Source organism: Aethalodelphis obliquidens, unplaced genomic scaffold, assembly GCF_003676395.1.
Source record: "Aethalodelphis obliquidens isolate GAN/ISIS:26980383/991018 unplaced genomic scaffold, ASM367639v1 scaffold3, whole genome shotgun sequence".
Classification (NCBI taxonomy): Eukaryota; Metazoa; Chordata; class Mammalia; order Artiodactyla; family Delphinidae; genus Aethalodelphis; species Aethalodelphis obliquidens.
The window spans coordinates 51,314,153-51,328,100 of record NW_020837947.1 but is presented as its reverse complement, the minus strand read 5'-3'; the positions used below and the strand labels follow the sequence as shown (position 1 = coordinate 51,328,100).

The 13,948-nt window shown below is 42.1% G+C and overlaps 1 pseudogene; it reads right to left on the bottom strand.

The window, feature by feature from the left end:
* Window positions 1-13,948, bottom strand: part of LOC113613100 (60S acidic ribosomal protein P1 pseudogene) — a 251,948-nt pseudogene that overhangs the window by 214,297 nt on the left and 23,703 nt on the right.

The window sequence follows — 13,948 nt, the reverse complement described above, 5'->3', positions numbered from 1 at the left end:
GACCTAGAGTCTGTCATACAGAGTGAAGTAAGCCAGAAAGAGACAAAAAAAAACCGTATGATAACAAAAATAAATGGAAAAAAAAAAAAAAAAAAAAAAAAAAAAGTCATGACGAATCTAGGGGCAAGATAGGAATAAAGATGCAGACCTACTAGGGAATGGACTTGAGGACACAGGGAGGGGGAAGGGTAAGCTGGCACAAAGTGAGAGAGTGGCATGGACATATATACACTACCAAATGTAAAACCAATAGCTAGTAGGAAGCAGCCGCATAGCACAGGGAGATCAGCTTAGTGCTTTCTGACCACCTAGAGGGGTGGGATAGGGAGGATGGGAGGGAGTGAGATGCAAGAGGGAAGAGATGTGGGGACATATGTATATGTATAGCTGATTCACTTTGTAATAAAGCAGAAACTAACACCATAGTAAAGCAATTATAGTCCAATAAAGATGTTAAAAAAAATCATCATGTTGCATACTTTAAATACATACAATATTTATTAAAATATAAAAATAAAAATTTTAAAATACACATGATATATAAATCAGTGCAATCCTCCTTCATTCTTCCTGGCCATTAAGACAATAATAAAAAGATTCCTAGTTACCTGCACAATATCCACCCAAATACAGATGTTGAAATTGTGGGACAGCAGAAAATGAATGGTGGCAAGGCACGTGTTTATGGAAACTTAGAACAAATTATAGATTCAGAGCATGAAAGACTGCCCTTTAGAATCTTCTAAACCACATTGTTCAAAGAACTGAGAATTCCACTGGCCAAAGAACTTTTCCTTTTACTAGAAAACTATAATTTTTGGTTTCTCTTTCAGGCTAGGGTAGAGAACAAATAAGAAGCTCATTTATTTTTTAAAAACTGCCACCTAGGGCTTCCCTGGTGGCGCAGTGGTTGAGAGTCCGCCTGCCAGTGCAGGGGACACGGGTTCGTGTCTCGGTCCGGGAAGATCCCACATGCCGCAGAGCGGCTGGGTCCGTGAGCCATGGCCGCTGAGCCTGCACGTTCGGAGCCTGTGCTCCGCAATGGGAGAGGCCACAACAGTGAGAGGCCTGCGTACCACAAAAAAAAAGAAGTTCTTTTCATTAAAAGGCACCGTAAGGAAAGTAAAAATACAGCCACAAACTAGGAGAAGATATTTGCAACATCATAATCGATATAGATTTGTAACACAGAATATATAATAAATTCCTACAAATTTATAACTTGAATTTATAATCTTTCTATTATATTAATTTATAATAGATAAAAAGAAACTGCCTGTTTTAGTTCCTAGGGCTGCTGTAACAAGTTATCACAAACTGGGTAGCTTAAAACAGAAATTTATTCTCTTACAGTTCACGAGGGCAGATGTCTGAAATCAAGATATCAGCAGAATTGGCTCCTTCTGGAGGCTCTGAGGGAGAATATGTTACATGCCTCTCTCCTAGCTCTTGGTGGTTACCATCAATCCCTGGTATTCCTTAGATTGTAACTGTGTCTCTCCAATCTCTTCCTCAATCATCATGTTGCCGAAAACTCGGCCTCTGTGCGCCAGTGACGAATCAAATCTTGGAGACAGAGTTTTGGGTGAAATAGAAAAGAATAGCTTTGTTGCTTCGCCAGGCAAAGGGGGACACAGTGGGCTCATGCCCTCAAAACTGTGTGTCCCAACCCAGGGGGATTTGGTGAGGAGTTTTCTAGCAATGGTTCAAGGGCGGGGTTGATGATAGGGATCAGGGTGTGTGCAGGGCCTGCATTCCTTTAAGCTGGCCTCAGCTGGTCTCCTGATGAGCTTCTGTGGTTCTCCAGGTTATCAAACTCTGACCTTCTCTCTGGAATGAAGAATGCTTCATCAAGGAGTTAACATCTTCCATTTGTTGGGGGTTTTAGTTCTGCAGAAGAGCTCAAAGATATTGTTACTGTGTCCCTTGAGGGGGAACCAGGATCCTGTCCCAAGGCTTCACTATTTCTCACTGCTCCTCCCTTGTCTCTGCATCCCCTCCCTTCCCTGATTGGTAATTGTTAGAATCAGCCCTTTGGGACTCAGGGAAGGTTATGGAGGCTGGAGCCTGTTCCCTACAAACAAGGAACGTGGGACATAGAAAGGCTTCCATGCCCAGGAGCCCCACAGGGTCATGCTTGGTTTCAATCACATGGCCTTCTTCCCTTTGTGCATCCTCTGTGTCTCTGTATCCAAATCTCCCTCTCTTTTTTCTTATAAAGACACCAAATATTGGACTCAAGGCACACCCTAATCCAGTATGACCTTATCTTGATTACATCTGTGAAGACCCTATTTCCAAAGAAGGTCACATTCACTGGGACTGGGGGTTAGGACTTGAACATATCTTTCAGGGGGACAAAACTCAGCCCACAATATAGCCCAACAGAAAACATAAAAATAGAACCCCCAAATGGGCAAAACAGATGTAGAGGAAACAAAAGTTGCTAATAAACAAACAAAAAGATGCTCAACCTCATGGGTTATCAGAGAAGCACAAATTAAAAGCACAATGAGATACCATTCCACATCCACTGGATTGGTAAAAATTGTTGGAAACAAGTAAATTAAATAAATGTGAATGAGATAAGAGTTTTTAGTCAAACCCTTTAATAATTATATTTTATGGTATATCTACTTAAAATAGTTTCTCCAAAGCTTTTTGGTAAATGAAACTTTTAGTTTGCTAAGTTAAGTTAAATTACGGCAATTCACTGAAAGTCTAGATCATTTCCAAATAAGATAAAATACGGAAACAGTCATTGCTAAACAAGTCTAACTACTTTTGTCATCTTATTACAGAAAAACTAAAGATGTTTAAGTTAATTAGAAATGTCTTATACCACATTGAAAAAAAAATGCTATGAGAAATTATGATATTGTTGAGGAAGAAGAAAGTTTCCTCTACCCTTCTGGGTTCTTCTGGCTGGTCTAAGAATTAAATGGACATGAGGCAGATTAACAGGAGAAACTCAAAATTTAATAACACGTATACATGGGAGAGGCCAAGGAAAACTGAGTAAGTCACTAAAATGGCTGAAGCCCTCACCTTAAATACCATCCTCAGCTAAAGACAAAAGAGGATGGTGAGAGTGAGGAGAGTCAAGGTTACCAGGAAAAGCACAGTAAACAAGCATGATTGTGATGCAGATTGAAGGTAGGGCCTTCTCCATTGATAAGAGGTTCTAGAGATTTGGTCACATTCTTCTTCCAGGCACAGAGAGGGAGACACCCTTACAAATGGAGATTTCTCTTATAAATGTAAATGTTTCTTACAAAAGGGCAACTTCAGAGCCCTTCCCATGTCTGTGGTTTCTCAGAAAATAACCAGCATTTAAAATTATTATGCCAAAGAGACATATTTTAGGGTAGTAAATTTTGCTCCCCTACCATAGGTATTCATAAGTTTGCCAATCCAAAAAAAAAATACTAGTATAACAAACAGTTTAAAATTGCTCACATATTAGTTTTCACTAGAAATTAATGCTTCTAAGGTTTAAAAATTCTAATTAATGTATGTAATTAAAATTACTAAAATTAATAAAGAAACATTTTTATATGCAAGAAAGAAAAAAGTATAAAGAATGGAAATGCATTTTGTTAAAAGAAAGTATTTTTGTCCTAAAATGAGATTAAAGAAAAAAGCGGCGGGGGGGGAAGCACAGGACAATCTGAGTGTAAAAAAGGGAGTTATAGAAGGTTTGTGGAAAAGGAACCTTGAGAAGAGAGTTATGCATAGTCAAGATGGCTGCGATTGGAATAAATTTAATTGAGTGAATAAATTTTAATATCAAAAGTAAGCTGGTGCAAAGCTAGAATTTGGTTCTACCTGTTGAGAGGGCAAGGTTTTCTTGAACCATTGATCTGCTTTTGATAACAGATTGTAGAAGGTTCTTTACTTTTTAAGTAATCCATTGTAACAGTCTGTATTTGCCTTTGAAATCTTTTGTCACTTTGTTGGATGGTGTAATTAAATATTGTTTAACAGTGACCTATGATCCTATTTGACTAAGTGTTTTAAAACCTTTTTGATATTTTTGACAAACTCCCCCAAAATCGAATTCTAAATGAAGGGTTATTGACCTAGAAATAACTTTGAGGTTTTTTCTAGAAGCCCCTGGAACACCTTGAGAGATTTGTTTTCTCTCCTTGTTAAAGAGATATTAACTAATTAGGCTTATTTGGTGTTAAATTACACAAGGAACATTGTCAAATGCGTGATGATAAAGCCTCTTAGGTTATATTGTATGGGTAAATGTTATTAATATAAATGTTCTAGCAATTATACGAAATTCCTAGAATTCTAATGTGTCTTGGTGTAATGGTATCAGTCATAATTCTAGTAACATCTTAAAATGTTGTATGTCAGAGATAACTGAAACCCAACAGGACCCTTGTGGGGCCCTCAGGGACACAAATCCTTTCCATATCCCTCATTTCTTCTTTGTAGGAAATAGGCTTTATTCAGCGCCTAAGACCTTCCCTGAGTTCCAAAGGGAAGATTCCAACAGTTTTAATCAGGGAAGTAAGGGAATGCGGAAACAAAGGATAAGCAATCAGGAAACGATAGTGCCGCGATTAAAGCTGGGTCCTGGTTCCTCCTCAAGGGATATACAGAACAATATCTCTGAGTTCTCCTACAGAAACTAAGGGGACTTTCCTGGCAGTCCTGTGGTTAAGACTCTGGGCTCCCCATGCAGGGGACACAGTTCAATCCCTACACTCGGCCAAAAAAAAAAAAACAAAACCAGGAACCAAGGCCCCACCCAGCTGGGGGATGGTAACTTCAGGCTGAGCACACTCCTGGAATAAGCACCCTGCTACCTCACCACCAACCAAGCAGAGGAAAGTCACACACCCTTAAGCCCTCACCCCAAATTTTGCCTATAAAAACCTCTCCCCAAAAGCCATCAGGAAGTTTGGGGTTTTGAGCACAAGCCACCCGTTCACCTTGCTTGGCCCTGCAATAAACCTTTCTCAAACTTGATATTTTGGTTTGTTTGGTCTCACTGTGAATTGGGCACCTGAACCTGTGTTCAGTAACATAACCAAACTCCTTTGCCAATTGCATTGTAATTAGATCTTTAACCATGCCTTTTTTTTCTTTTTTTTTTTGCGGTACGCGGGCCTCTCACTGCTGTGGCCTCTCCCGTTGCGGAGAACAGGCTCCGGACGCGCAGGCTCAGTGGCCATGGCTCACGGACCCAGCCGCTCCGCGGCATGTGGGATCTTCCCGGACCGGGGCACGAACCCGTGTCCCCTGCATCGGCAGGCGGACTCTCAACCACTGCGCCACCAGGGAAGCCCTAACCATGCCATTTTAAGTCTTTTGTCATTTACAGACTGTTATAGTTTTATTCTGATGTTTTGTAAATTGCTTTATCTTCATGGAAAGAACTCTGAGTACACATTTCTGATAACTTTAAGATCATGACTTTTGTTTGAAAAATTGCTGATTCTTTTTAATGTCTTGTTTTTCCAGATTGGAGGAAATTTTCTCTTTTCTCTTAAGCTAACTCTGATTTACAGCAATTTGTAAATTATATCTTTGTAAGCAGAATTGAAACATTTATCTTTTTTCCCCCTGCCTGATCCCTCCAGATTTTGGAAACTTCGTGAGTATTCAAACACAACTCTCCAAACTAATATTTCTAATTTTTCTCCCACTTTTGACTTGGAATCATTGAGAGCCAGTGCTGTGCCTTTCCTGAAGCCCTGCAAATTGAAACTGAACAACTTAGATATAAACTTGAGAGAGATCACCAAAACAGTCCATGTTTAGAAAATCTTCATGCCTATTGCTGTGCAAGTCACTCAGAAAGTTTACCCGATCACCCAATGACATCATCAGAAACATTCGAACTGCAGAAGGTGCTTTGACCCCTACATCTAGACTGCCCTCCAGACTCAGACTGAAACAGAGCAGGACCCTGTGGGGCTCCTGGTCACAGAAGCCTCTCTCAGTCCCCTGTTCCTTGTTTGTAGGAAATAGGCTTCAGCCTCCATAACCTTCCCTGAATTCCAAAGGGCACGTTCAAACAGTTGTTAATCAGGGAAGGGAGGGGATGCAGAGACAAGGGAGGAGTGGCCAAGAAACAACAGTGCAGGCTTGAAACAGGGTCCTGGTTCCACCTCAAGGGATACACCTGACAAAATCTTTGAGCTCTTCTGCAGAACTAAAACCCCGAACAAATGGAAGATGTTAACTTTTTTTTTTTTTGGCAGTAGGCAGGCCTCTCACTGTTGTGGCCCCTCCCGCTGCGGAGTACAGGTTCCAGACGCGCAGGCTCAGCGGCCATGGCTCACGGGCCCAGCCGCTCCGCGGCATGCGGGATCTTCCGGACCGGGGCACGAACCCGTGTCCCCTGCATCGGCAGGCGGACTCTCAACCACGGCGCCACCAGGGAAGTCCCAATGTTAGCGATTTGATGAAGCATTCTTCATTCCAGAGAGAAGGTCAGAGTTTGATAACCTGGAGAACCACAGAAGCTCATCAGGAGACCACCTGAGGCCAGATTAAAGGAATGCAGGCCCTGCACACACCCTGATCCCTATCATCAACCCCGCCCTTGAACCATTGCTATAAAACTCCTCACTAAATCTCCCTGGGTTAGCACAGAGGGCATGAGCCCACTGTGTCCCCCTTTGCCTGGCAAAGCAATAAAGCTATTCTTTTCTACTTAACCCAAAACTCTGTCTCCGAGATTTGGTTCGGCACCAGTGAATAGAAGCTGAGTTTTCGACATCAAGACTGGCTTTATAACTTCCTCCAACCATTAACTTTTATTTTCGTTCTGTCTCTGTAGAAATGCTTCTTATTAAATACCTAACTGCTTGTACCCTTAGGCCTAATTTTGAGAGCCCCACCTCTCTTTTGAAATGAGTAACTGAACTGACCTAGTGTCAGGACTAAGAGACTGGTTCAGTGAGATGAAACCATCTACCAACTCACCTTCTGGACATGAAATTTCTTAAAAGTTTCAAAGGTGGTACCGTAGGGGAGCAAAACTTGCCACCCTAAAATACGTCTCTTTGGCACATTAATTGTTTTAAGCTGGTTATTCTCTGAAAACAGCAGACATGGGAAGGGCTCTGAAAACCGACTAGGAGTTGTCCTTTTGTAAGAAACATTTACATTTGTAAGAGAAATCTCCATTGGTAAGTGTGTCTCCCTCTCTGTGCCTGGAAGAAGAGGGTGACCAAATCTCTAGAAACTCTTATCAGTGCAGAAGGCCCTAACTTAAATCTGCATCACATCACCCTTGTTTACTGTGCTTTTCCTGGGAACCTCCCTTAACTGCCTCTCCTCATCCTCAACATCATCTTTTATCATTAGCTGAGGATGGTATTTCAACCATTTTGGTGATTTACTCAGTTTTTCTGGGTCTATCTCGTGTATACATGTTAAACTTTGATTTTCTCCTGTTAACGAATAATAATAAATTAAAAAAATAGAAAGGCGATTCATAAGCACATTTTCCATTATATCAAAACAAAACCCAAGAAAAAACCTAGAAAGAAGTCATAGTCCATCAACAGAAGAATAAAAAATAAATTATGGGGCTTCCCTGGTGGCGCAGTGGTTGAGAGTCCGCCTGCCGATGCAGGGGACACGGGTTCGTGCCCCGGTCCGGGAAGATCCCACATGCCGCGGAGCGGCTGGGCCCGTGAGCCATGGCCGCTGAGCCTGCGCGTCCGGAGCCTGTGCTCCGCAGCAGGAGAGGCCACAACAGTGAGAGGCCCACGTACCACACAAAATAATGGTACACTAACACTATGGAGTATTATAAGTGGTAAAATAAATGGGTGAACTACAGTTGCCAGCAACAAAAGGGTATATCTTGAAACTGAGTCCCCCTGAAACTGAATTCCTTTACCAAGTTTATGATTAACCTCTCTATCCAAAACTTTATTCCTGTTCTTGTTCCCTCTGATCACAATCCTGTGCTAACTGAACACTAATCAACCATAGTCAGATGACTAAAACTGCTGCTGTGAATAGCATCCTTTTTTTTTTTCTTTTTGTAAACTGATTTGGAACAACTGCTTTATTTATTTTTTAAAAAATTTTATTTATTTATTTTTGGCTGCTTTGGGTCTTTGTTGCTGCACGCAAGCTTTTTCTAGTTGCGGCAAGCGGGGGCTACTCTTTGTTGTGGTGTGCGGGCTTCTCATTGCAGTGGTTTCTCTTGTTGTGGAGCACGGGCTCTAGAGCGCATGCTCAGTACCTGCGGCACACGGGCTCAGTACCTGTAGCACGCAGGCTCAGTAGTTGCAGCTCTCAAACTCTAGAGCGCAGGCTCAGTAGCTGTGGCACACAGGCTCAGTAGCTGTGGCACCCGGGCTCAGTAGTTGTGGCTCTTGAGCTCTAGAGCACAGGCTCAGTAGTTGTGGTGCACGGGATTAGTTGCTCTGCAGCATGTGGGATCTTCCTGGACCAGGGCTCGAACCTGTGTCCCCTGCATTGGCAGGAGGGTTCTTAACCACTGTGCCACCAGGGCAGTCGCAAGAGCATCCTTAATGTACTAAAATTGCTAGCATAGATATTGTCATAAACACATCGACGCACATTGTTTCTCGAGGGTAAGATGAGCTCACAGATCCCTGAGCCATGGACCACCTGACCAGAGAATCATAAACCAGAGACATCCTGACTCTCAGAACTATAATTTAAGAAATGTCACAGAGGGAATTCCCTGGCAGTTCAGTGGTTAGGACTTGGCGCTTTCACTGCCGTGGCTTGGGTTCAATCCCTGGTTGGGGAACTGAGATCTCACAAGGCTTGCGGCATGGCCAAAAGAAAAAATAGTCACAGAGATGTCACAAGATGATTAACCCCAACTTCTTTGTTCTTTCCCTTGAAAACATCCTAAACTCAAAAACCAAATTGGAGTGTATCTGAGGCTTGTCTCCCACTCCCTTGCTTGGTGCCCTGCAATAAACACTGTATTTTCCTTCATCACAACCTGGTGTCAGTAGATTGGCTTTGCTGCACTTCAGGCAAGCGGACTCAAGTTTCGTTTGGTAACATAGAAACCTAATGTTGAGTGAAAGCACAAGTCATAAACATATAGTATGTTGATGACATATAGCCATCATATGTGTGACATTTAGTATGACACAATTTATGTAAATTTTAAGAACAAAACTTGCCAATACATTGTTTAGAGAAACACATGCATGTGACTTTTTAATTAAAAAAATTTTTTTTTAATTTTTTATTTTTTTGGCCACACCACAGGCTTGTGGGATCTTACTACCCTGACTAGGGATTGAACCTGGGCCGCCTGCAGTGGAAGCACAGAGTCTTAACCACTAGACCACCAGGGAACTCCCTAAAAAGCTATTGTTAAAGAAAGCAAAGGCATCATAGACCCAGATCAGAAGCATGGGTACTATGGCCACTACACTGCACAACCCCAGGGGTGCCATCTCCACTGCAGTTAATTTGAATGGCGCTGCAGATGAGTATGAGTGAGTTCCTAGAGTTATGCACGCCCATACGTAGTGGTACTGGCATTTACCTTCGGGACAGGCAAAAGGAAAAGACAACTATTACAAAGAAAAGTGGGCAAAGGATATAAACTGGCAAATAAAAGAAGAGAAACCTGAAGAGCCATCAAATATATAAAAAGATATTCAATCTTACTACCAATCAGGGAAAGTTTACAAATTAAAACAAGGTACCATTTTTCATCCATGAGACTGATAATACTTAAAAATCTGATAACATGAACTATTAAGAAGAATGGCGGGGGGGGGCTTCCCTGGTGGCACAGTGGTTAAGAATCCGCCTGCCAATGCAGGGGACATGGGTTCGAGCCCTGGTCCGGGAAGATCCCACATGCTGCAGAGCAACTAAGGCCATGCGCCACAACTACTGAGCCTGTGTGCCACAACTACTGGAGCCCACAAGCCTAGAGACCGTGCTCCACAGCAAGAGAAGCCACCACAATGAGAAGCCCGCGCACCGTAACGAAGAGTAGCCCCCACTCACCGCAACTAGAGAAAGCCCACGTGCAGCAACAAAGACCCAACACAGCCAAAAATGAATAATGAATGAATGAATAAATGAAGAATGGGGGAAAATATTATGTTCATGAGCTTGTGCAAATGTAAATTAGTAAAATTAGGCCATTTTTTAGTAAGATTGAAGAAAATATAATTACTTTTGGACCCAGAGATTCCTATTCTTTTTTTTCTTTTTAAAAATATTTATTTATTTATTTATTTTGGCTGCACCAGGTCTTAGTTGCGGCACATGGGGTCTTAGTTGCAGCATGCATGCGGGACCTAGTTTCCCGACCAGGAATCGAACCCAGGTTCCCTGCATTGGGAGCTCGAAGTCTTACCCACTGGACCACCAGGGAAGTCCCCAGAGATTCCTATTCTAAGTAAACACCCTAGAGAAAGTTTCAAAGGATGATACCTCCATAAGTAAATTGCTGCAATGTTTGAAAGAAACTTTAGGAAGGAAACAACTGGGAATAATTTATATATGAATTGTATAAAGGAGCCAGAATATATGTATAAACATGGAAAGAATCTCAAAAATAAAGTGGACTGAAAAAAGTATCACTACATTATTTCTATTAAATTTTTTAAATTTTAAATATATCTTAGCTATACATGACATAATCAGAACTCGTTAACATGTTGTGTTTGTGTGCTGGCAGGAATGATACGGAGGAGTGAGAAAGATTCAGGAAGGAGGAGACTCTAAAGAGTAAACGCCTTGAGAAGGTGAGAGAGGGTGGGGGTCAGAGTGGAGGGAGGGGCTTTGGAACTGATCACGCTTAAAATATCTTTCTTTGGTGATTAGCTAACCTTGAGGTTTGTGATCAGTGAGGCAGTGGAAAGAACTTTCTTCTCCAGGTAATTTTTCTTCATTTAAACAAGGAAACAAATAAATAAGTAGTAAGTTGTAAGAGAAAATAAAAGAAAGTAAAGCCTATAACAATGTTGAGAGTATGGAAAGTAAGGTTGCTCCTCCTGCATTAAAATATAATGTTAAAGTCACCTACAGGCCCCAATGAAAAGTGCTCTGATTTACTCATCACTTTATGTAAAATTAAATATTTGAGCTAAATTAAAAGCTGGAGCCCAGGGACTTCCCTGGTGGCGCAGTGGTTAAGAATCTGCCTGCCAATGCAGGGGACACAGGTTCGAGCCCTGGTCTGGGAAGATCCCACATGCTGCGGAGCAACTAAGCCCGTGCACCACAGCTACTGAGTCTGCGCTCTAGAGCCCGCAAGCCACAACTACTTAGCCCATGAGCCACAACTACTGAAGCCCACGCACCTAGAGCCCATGCTCTGCAACAAGAGAAGCCACTGCAATGAGAAGCCTGCACACAGCAAGGAAGAGTAGCCCCCTCTCGCTGCAACTTGAAAAAGCCCGCGTGCAACAACGAAGACCCAACGCAGACAAAAATAAAATTAATTAATTAAAAAAAAATTGAACTTCATTTAAATAAATAAATAAAATTAAAAGCTGGAGCCCAGACTTGTAGGCTCAACTCTGATTTCAATTCTCAGTGTCTTTTGGTCTGACCCAGTGCAGCAGCCCTGTTGATGGAGTAAAAATTTAGTCCACTAGGTGGTCTAAACCAGTCAGAACTACAATCGCTACAATGTACTACAGCAGGGGCAGGTTTCTGTGAAAAAATTAAAAATCACAAATATGTGTATACACACATATCACTTCTTAATTTCACAGCAGTTTTTTATATTAATTAGCATTTTAAAGTTAAAAATCAACTTGATTCATCTAATGAAATGTTTATTTTGTTTTAAAGGCCAGTGACTAAGTTGATTTTATGTAATCCAATAGCACTGTATTCTTTTTTTTTTTTTTGTGGTATGTGGGCCTCTCACTGTTGTGGCCTCTCCCGTTGTGGAGCACAGGCTCCGGACGCGCAGGCTCAGCGGCCATGGCTCACGGGCCCAGCCACTCCGCGGCATGTGGGATCTTCCCGGACCGGGGCACGAAACCCGTGTCCCCTGCATCGGCAGGTGGACTCTCAACCACTGCACCACCAGGGAAGCCCCACTGTATTCTTTTATCTCCTTCCATAATCACCTATAACCATACAGCAATCTTGTCAGTTTATAATAATAATGATTAACTCCTATTCTTGGCAGATTTAACAATATATTAAATCTGTAGTACAGATTTAATGACCAGGAGGATCCCACATGCCGTGGAGCAACTAAGCCCATGTGCCACAGCTACTGAGCGTGCGCTCTAAAGCCCACAAGGCACAACTACGGAGCCCAAATGCCACAAGTACTGAAGCCCGCGCGCCTAGAGCCCATGCTCCACAACAAAGAGAAGCCACTGCAATGAGAAGCCCACGCACCGCAACGAAGTGTAGCCCCCGTTCGCCGCAACTAGAGAAAGCCTGCACGCGGCAACGAAGACCCAAAGCAGCCAAAAATAAAAATAAATAAAATTAAAAATTTAGTAAAAAAAAAAGATAGCTGTTAAAAATGGGCAGAAGAACTGAACATTTTTCCAAAGAGGAAACGCATATGGCCAACAGACACATGCAAATATACTCGACATCATGAATCATCAGAGATATGCAAATTAAAATCACAATGAGAGCCGCAAGAGGGAGGAGATATGGGGATATATGTATATGTATAACTGATTCACTTTGTTATAAAGCAGAAACTAACACACCATTGTAAAGCAATTATACTCCAATAAAGATGTTAAAAAAAAAAACCCACAATGAGATATTACCTCAGACCTGTCAGAATGACTATCATCAAAAAGAACACAAATAACAAATGTTAGCAAGGACTGGAGAAGAGGGAACACTTGTACACTGTTGGTGGGATGTAAATTGATGCAGCCACTGTGGAAAACTGTATTGAGGTTTCTCAAAAAACTAAAAATAGAACTACCATATGACCCTGCAATTCTACTCCTGGGTATATTTCCGAAAAAATGCAAAAACACTAATTTGAAAAGATAACATGTACCCCAATGTTCACAGCAACAGTATTCACAGTTGTCAAGATAGGGAAGCAACCTAAGTGTCCAACTTGGAGGATGGACTTGGAGGGCATTATTCTAAGTGAAATAAGTCAGACAGAGAAAGACAAATATTGTATGATATCATTTACATATGGAATCTAAAAAACACACCAGCTAGTGAATATAACAAAAAAGAAGCTGACTCACAGATGTAGAGAACAAATTAGCTGCTACCAGTAGGGAGAGGAAAGAAGAAGGGTCAATATAGAGATAGAGGATTAAGAGGTACAAACTATTAGGTATAAAATAAGCTACATGGATATATTATACAAAATGGGAATATAGCAAATATGGAGTATAACTTTTAAAAATTGTGACTAAGTATATTGTACACCTGTAATTTATATAATATTATACATCAACTATACTTCAATGAAAAATAAATTACTTAATTATTTATTTTATTTTTGGCTGCATTGGGTCTTCGTTGCTGCCTGCAGGCTTTCTCCAGCTGTGGCGAGCAGGGGCTACTCCGTTGTGGTGCGTGGGCTTCTCATTGTGGTGGCTCCTCTTGTGGAGCACAGGCTCTAGGCGCGTGGGCTCAGTAGTTGCGGCACACGGACTCAGTACTTGTGGCACACGGGTTTAGTTGCTCTGCGGCTTGTGGAATCTTCCCCAAGCAGGGATCAAACCCTTGTCCCCTCACTGGCAGGCAGATTCTTAACCACTGTGCCACTAGGGAAGTCCTACTTAATTAATTAAAAAGAAAAGCTTTCTTCAACAATGTGGAATCAATCACTCAGCGTGCGCTTCCCGCTCAGCTCAGAGCTGGCCCTGTCCTCTCTCAGCAGCCCTCCCGGCGCAGTCCTCCGAGGCGCGGCTTCCAGCAGGGATCGCTGTGCCGCTGCCATCGCCGCCGTGCCAGTGCGCACCGCCCAGCCTGCTCTCACCGCGCCGGCGCC